The sequence below is a fragment of the Panulirus ornatus genome, chromosome 16 (genome assembly GCF_036320965.1).
Source record: "Panulirus ornatus isolate Po-2019 chromosome 16, ASM3632096v1, whole genome shotgun sequence".
NCBI classification, from domain to species: domain Eukaryota; kingdom Metazoa; phylum Arthropoda; class Malacostraca; order Decapoda; family Palinuridae; genus Panulirus; species Panulirus ornatus.
In genome coordinates, this window is record NC_092239.1 from 14827982 (window position 1) to 14835819 (window position 7838).

The window sequence follows — 7838 nt, forward strand, 5'->3', positions numbered from 1 at the left end:
ACACTACTTATTCCTAACCCTGCTTTTACCTTGTAATGATGCTTGCATCATAGATCGTAATTACGCAAAACCGTCCGCACTAGCTCCATATCCTTGCAAGTTCATTGGCCCTGCCTTGTGGCTCGGCATGGCCACTTTCATAGTCCGTACACCTTACACTGTGTCCACTTCCTTCCATATGTTATTCAACCATTTCTTCTCCACAGCCCTTCGTAAAAAGTCCGTCTGGTATCCATTCACCGAGTTTTTCTTAATTTCAGTACATATTTTTCGCACTTTCAGCACTGTACAGGCCTCGCTATCATGTGGATTTTACTTCAGTCTACATGTACCGTTTGACGTAGATTAACCGAAACCTGAAACGGTTTAATATAAAAAAAAAAATAATTTTCCCACTTCTCCCTTGTTTACAGCGAAAATGACGTCAAAAGTCACTTACCGAGTAACGAGCTATCATAAAACTATCAACATTCTTATCAAACTACAATAACAAACAAGTTATGCTTTTCGTAGCCTGGCAAGAATCATCATCTCCGTTCACAATGTGTTTGTATTTTGTTAACAGGTGTGTTTACTGGTAAAGCAAAATGACAAAAATCAACAATCCCCTGACAAACACAAAACTTGCTCTTACTCCAAGTGTAACAAAAACACAATGGCATATCCATCCTGCGTGGGTAGGTTCACCATAGTCTATTATCTTCACATCAATAAATTTCCTGAAAAAGTAGACCCATACTCTGTTGTAGAACCGACGCTACCCCACAGATTCGTGTTAGACATTAATACCATCAACTACAATGCTGGACTCAGTATATAGACGTATAATTAAATATCATCAGTATCCATTCTTGAACTTCCTTAAACATATATGATAAATACATATGCCCGCTCCTTTAGGCATTTGACGGAACAAAATATCAATCTCATTGCCTGTCCGCTGTTACCAGTCCGACAGCACGTATTTCCTAACAGCAGGCCTTTCTTTTCCCATCTCATGAACAGAAACTAAATAAAACACTTGCAAAATATCAACATGACATAAAAACCTCACATAATCTCCCCTGGTACATGAAATACATATTTTGCGGCCAGAGCCTTGTTAAATCATCACAACATAAGCTAAATTAAGAACATGAAATTGATCTACGACTCTACTGGTATGGATCGCGTGGCCACTCGGTCTTGTCGTCTGTTTGTTGACACAATAGTGGTATTGACGCGATGCTAAGTCACGGTGTGACTAGCAGATTTCGATTAAAATATCAAAAGATATGATAAATTTCGACTGTAACGGAGGTTAAGTGGGGATTCCAAAGGTTCTTTTAATTTTTCGTAAGTGTATTACCTACTTTTACAGTACTCTAGCCCTACATTTTCTCCGATATACATACTCCTCCCTCCTATCGCCGTATTTAATATCTTCCAACATAATACTCAAAATCATACACAGCAACTGTTATTGTATTTTCTAAACACTAAAAAGTGAAAATAAATAGCAAAACTGCAATAAGAAAAAGCTAAATGCGATGCGGAGCTAAACTGGACTTTGTTAACGTTCAGAGGATAGATACATTGCCGCTACTGTCCTCCAATTTTCTCACTGCCAACAGATATTAACCTCACTTTTTCTATTTAGAAACCCCACCATTACCTCCTACACTCGAGCTAACACCCTGTCATGCAATACTCCGGGGACGTCCGCCCACATGAGGGCAAACCCCCTCCACACACACACCGCCCTCTATCGTCACCATATCTTCGACCCCCACAACGAAGGTTATGTTTCCTGGGTCCTTTATCCTATCATTTTCAACGCTGTTTCCTTATTCTGTTCAAAGTCTACAATTCACACCCAAAACGGCTGATGACACTTTGGATATCCTGAACCTTTCCCCTAAGCATCAGAATTTTTTTCTAATACTGTACTAATAATCTATGCTAATTACCGGATTTGTCACTTACCTAATTATCCTTTGGCTCTCCTACTGCAGAAGTCGTCCCATCAATATCCTGTTATGTACAACGTAGCATTGTTCCACTCCTGTCATGCAACACGTCTTCCTTCATCCTTTTTCTGCTGCGCACTTTACATATCCACATAACGTTCTGGGCACCGTCATAATCGTTGTACACAGCAGTATCCGTTGTAGGGATTTCATTTCCACATTTCAGTTTGAGGTTTTATCCACAAAAAGAGTACTGATATTCACTGTGACACTTCCACTCTACATGGCCCCTCCTACTCAATTATAACGTAATACTGGTTGTTCAGCAAACTGCATCCATCCTGTAACCGACACCAGAGTTAGATATCGTACTGGACCGTCTCCGTTCAGGGATATCACTTGCTTCTCCTCCTCTCACCATAACTTCTGTCGCCTCACTTATAAGAATCTATCAGGATCCAGTATAACCATGTACGTGAATTAAATCCTTCCGCCATCAGGATTTCGCCTGCCTTCCTCTCTAGCCACGGTCAAACAGGTCTACTGCGACCTCCTAAAGAAATGGTTAACTTCTGCTGCAGACTGCAGTCCCAGTGGAGCGACCCACAACAATATGTAAACATCATCCGGGTTCGTCGTTGAGTCGATACTGTCTCAAAGTTTCATTCGATTAAGCACATGTATTCTGTTCCCAGTTGTTTTCTTCCTAATATCTTCCCGCAGAAAATGCTTCTACCTCTTTTCCGGTCTAATGCCATTACTATCACTTAGTTCAGTCATCTTTCTCTTATTCATTTTTTTTTTCCTCTCTCTCACCAAGCACTACTTGAAAATTTTCTTCCTCTTTCACCGCTGCTGAGTTCGATCATCTGCCTCGGAACCGTTTCTGATAGCTGCAGGGCATCTCCGAGGTTATTTACTAATTCACGGTTTCTAGGTCAGTCACAGACTTCGTATATTTTTCCACGCCACCACCACTTGTCCAAGGAATAATGCAAGCTCTCGAAAGTGGAACAAGGCGTCATCAACAAGCGTGTGAACGCGTATTCATTTCACACCAGACCTCGGTGCCGACTGAATGCAGAATCACGAACTAAGTTTACTTTACATGCCTGAAACTCCAACTTGCTGGTTGGTTGGTTGGTTCTTTGGGATTGAAGCTTATTTACTGCCAGATCATTAAGTCCATCAACGTCAGGATATAAGCAATTAAAAATTAAGCACTTAACACTCCTCCGTTCAGTGTTCACTGCATATATGGTATTGTGGTCCGACACGCTGGAATGAGTCTTCGAACAGCTCGAGCCTGGCTGCCCTCTAGTTCCAAAATTCTGAACCATGGGAACCCTACCTTCCAATATGTTTATACATAAGGCGCCCTTTAATTCAGGCGTTTAACTCATGATAATGTATTCTAGAAAATTATAAAAATTCCTCAGTATCTATCTTCATGTGCTACTACATGTTTAATTATTATTGTCACTGCAATCATCATCGTGTATACGTCAAGGAGAAATATTTGCTATTTCTCTAACAATAATCGCTTTGCACTTCTGTAATTATGCTTATATTTGTGCCAATGACAATGCATGACGTCATCGCCTCAAGTTTACATGACAGTGTTTACTCCAGACTACGAACTTCATAACACTTCTAGGATGTTGCAGTGGCTGTCCGCTGTTGTTGCAGTGGTGTCCGCTGCTGTTGCAATGGCGTCAGCTCCAAAATACCTCTGGGCAGTCATTAGTCAACTAGGTATTTCAGGAACTCAATTCTCGTACACTGACAAAGATGCGGTGACAATGAAAATATTAGTGTGTGCTTTTCATTACTCATATTTATTCATGAGTTCTAAGTGTTTAAAACAAAAAATAACAATGTTACCTTTATGTCAACACAGTGACTCACTGACAAGTATGAGGAATTTCAGCTCTAACAATTATACACCTCGAGAACACAGTCATGTCTGTTCCATTCATTGCATGATGGACGTATAAAGTAAGAGTAAAAAGCTTATATCATTCATATAAATGAGAAATACGTGTAGCGGGAATGATAAAGTCTTGAAAAGAACATTCACTCGTTCCTAATCAGTATACGAAGCCACGTCTTAACTCCTGTATAGCTTATATATATTACTCTTACTGGCCCAGCTAACATAATACTGGTTTAGCTTTCAATTTATGTGAAAGCACAGGTCTGAGGTGATTGTGATTCAACTTTGGTATGAAGTCTCAGCAGCCTTTCTAAGTGTCCGTATACCACTGTTTTCTCACTTGTGATTCACCAGTTCCTCGTGGGTGAACCTGGATAAGGACTTGAAAGATAGACTTACATGGCTAATGGATTTTGGAGACTGCCTCTACTTATAAGGTACCGCTCAACACAACTAACAAATCACTCCCTTCATAACTCAATATCCAGAGGCTTGACACGGGTATGTGTACTTAAACTTAGTATGTATTGCTTGTGGTGTAAACACTATTCGAATATCATTTCGACTAAGGAGGCCTGAAAGGCAGCAGCTCAGACTGAACAGAACGACCGCGTTAAGTAGTTCAGTTGATTTGATTTGCTCACCACCCTACATGCTGAGGGCGTGAGCTGAACATTACAGCTACTCCACAATAAATTTGAGCGTACAGAGCTATACAATATAGATCAGTGTGAGGCAAGTTATAAAGGCGGTTACAGGGCACCGTATGTTCAGCGTACATAAACAAACATGGGTCGAAGGTGGTTAGTAGAGTAATATACGACTTGATCTCGTAAGCGGGCTAAAGATACCCTTGTGATCGATACATAAACACACCAAAAACGTGCTAAGAGATACATATAAGAACATAAAGACAATCGAATGGTATACGTCAGAGGGTCACGTGTATTCACAGACAGACATAAACAAGAGAGGAAGAACAGTGCGTGAGTGGCCGGCGCGGGAAGGACCCTCGCCAATGGGATTGGTGTGACCCTACGCCCCCTCGCTCCCTATAACGACCTTATAGAGTCCAAACTGTTTTCAAAACATGTCATATTGCAATTTGTTTCTTGCTCAAATATTTTCTCTGTGGTGGTGGTAGTTTTCAAGGTATGAAACGTGTATCGTCTGACCCTTTAACCTTGATATGAGTGTAATGTATATCATAAAAATTCAGTTTTTCGATTAGGAAGTTTGGCACCCTGGGATGCTCCTAGCAGACTGCACAGTGGCGCCACAATAGTGTTAATTTTTTTTTCCCTGTCCAGACCGTCTTAACGTCATAAATCATGTATGATTAACTGTTACAATAATGTAATGGTATATGACAGAAAGTGATGCCATCTAATGCTCACAGTTCTATGTATACAGTCGGAGGAATAGAATTGTACCCGATTCACAGCCGATCCTTTGTTTACAGTTGCGGACGTCCATACGGGACTATTTTCATTTGTAGTGACTTCTCAGCGAGAGGTCACGAGGTGTTTTATAACCCATTATTACTGATATCGGAAGTACAAACAGTGACTTCCCGAAAATTCATAATGGATGAGTCTGTCATCAAGAGGAGAAAACGGTGATAGTAGTGGAGACGAAGTAAAGGACGAAGGTAAACATAAGAGTAAAATATAGACTAAATATAGACTAAAGAAAAAGAAGAATAAGAAAATTCGTTTCTCTTCGGAAAGTTTTCCTGAAATTGAGAGATTGAATGGGGGTGCATCAAAATAATATATACAACTCAAGGGTATCATCAGTGATAAAAAAAAGTTTGAGAACTTGGCCAACGTTGTTAGAGATGGTATATGTAAATTTTGATAATCCTCTTCCACTCACAAGAATAAAAGCAAACTTCGGCATTATGACAAGTATTCCTAATAATACTACTGTCTTCTTTACCGGATGATAAAATTTCTATATTAATATACATACAGTTGTACATAAGACACTTTATTTACATATCACTAACAATGAGAGTTTCATTTACGCCATCCCTTCCCCTCCCACTTTATTTACATAACACTTACAATGAGAGTGTCATTTACGCCACTTCCTCCCCTCCCCTCCTCCAAGGCCCACTTCCCATGTCCATCCAGCTCATCGCCTGGGGACACAGACGAAAAGGTTACAGAGACGTCTGGTCAACGCCACACTTCTTCAACCTTGACAAACAGTTTTTTTTTTTTTTTCTCACACTGGAGCCTCGGGACTTTCAGATCGGGGCTTGCTTGAAGCCAGTCCCTCAACATCTTACAAAAATGGTGAGGATTTCCAGGAGTCTTGCAGTAGCCTTTGTCGTCTTAAGAGCTGGAGCAGCTTTGAAGTGGACGGATGTTTGAAGAACTTCCTTTTAAGACTTCCATGTGTTGTTTACCTACGAGCCGTTCGTACCTCTTTACACGTGCACCTGGGACGTATACCGACTTACTCCCCCCGAAGGACAAGTTAGCCGTCGCCTCTCGCTCCTCGCTCGTGATACAGTTTTGCTGGAGATACCAGGTGTTGCCAGGTCTCCCCAGCAGCGTGTGTCACCCCCCTGTCTCCAGAGAAGAGCACGACTTCTTATTCGTAAACAATGTCTATTTTCCGGTAGGTGGCGTTTGAAGCTAAGGCGCCGAAATGCAATTTCCAGCCGATCCTCTCTTGATGGGTCGAGCCAGTCTGTCATCTGCCGGTGTTCAGAGGTGAGACATCTTCCTCGTGTAGGCGTAGTTTCGTGGCCAGAGGTTGGCAGGGCAGCTGGAGATCACGTGTTGGCCGTAACGCTAACGTCATGAGCCGGTCACGTGCAGGGTCGAAAATCCGCTGATGATCTTGCAGTGTCGTATGACAAGGTCTGCAACTGCGAGGCCAAATTGCCGCTGATCCCTCTGCCTGCCATCGCATGATTGACTTGCAGTCTGTAAGCTGAGTAAACTCCGTCTGATTGGTGGTCTCCAGCACAGACTTCCCAGCTTCCCACAACCCCGGCTCACTGAACGGTGTGGGGTAGGGGGGACGACTCCTCATGCATCCACTCATCTCGCTGCCCTCCTTAATTTGAAATGATTTCAGATGTACGAGTATTACATACGAGTGTACGATTAAATCCTATTAAAATTCACCGCAGAAACGTTACACGTATAACAGAGAAACGTTACGAATAGATCACAGAAACACTACAGCATTTGACTTCGTAGTTACCTCAGTGCTAGCATACGCATCTGGCTGATTAGTATACCAGCTCATAACAGATCATGATTAACTCAGCAATCATGATACTTACCAGAATATATACGTTGGAACCCTAGGGAGGATCTAACGACTAGTCCTCACACTAGCTTGCCAGGGTTAGGCGCCAGTCGACTGCAGACACTTAGTTGGGTAAACTTGGTTCTTAGGAGTATTGACCATTAACTTCCAGGTCACAACCATCACCGGCATAAGGTCGAAAACACTTGGGTCTTCACGTCGTAAGAAGAATTCTCAGATCAAATGCGATCGCATTGTACATTAAGTCTTTCTGTTCACTTGTATGTGTGTGTAAGTGTGTGTTGTTGGATCTAATGGCCGGCAGAAGCCAAGGTTCATTAAGCCATTAAACTTTACCTTGGAAAACAAATTACAAAAATTAGTTTCCCCTTCGCCGATCTTGACTGCTTGGCTTGTTATTTGGGCTTCAAGCCTGTCGACTACCAGAGTCATTATGGACCTTCAAGGTAAGTTGTAATCACCAGCAGAAGATAAACTAAACACCTTCTTTAGGTATTCAAGATTATTCCAAGAACGTACACACCTGGGGTGCATATTGTTATATATATATATATATATATATATATATATATATATATATATATATATATATATATATATATATATATATATATATTATTGTTATATTCAATCGCGTTAGCGAGGTGGCGCAAGAGAAC

General features: G+C 41.3%; 1 protein-coding gene across 2 annotated transcripts in view; it reads right to left on the reverse strand.

The window, feature by feature from the left end:
- LOC139754165 (uncharacterized) overlaps nucleotides 1–7838 on the reverse strand; it is a 249555-nt gene that overhangs the window by 235344 nt on the left and 6373 nt on the right. The window contains exon 1 of one of the 2 annotated variants that reach the window (XM_071671336.1): nucleotides 1966–3214. The exons of the other annotated variant lie outside the window; for it this stretch is intronic. The gene's annotated coding sequence lies outside the window, so the exon portion shown is untranslated. Of the gene's footprint in view, nucleotides 1–1965; nucleotides 3215–7838 lie in introns of those variants that run through there. 2 annotated transcript variants of the gene reach the window in all.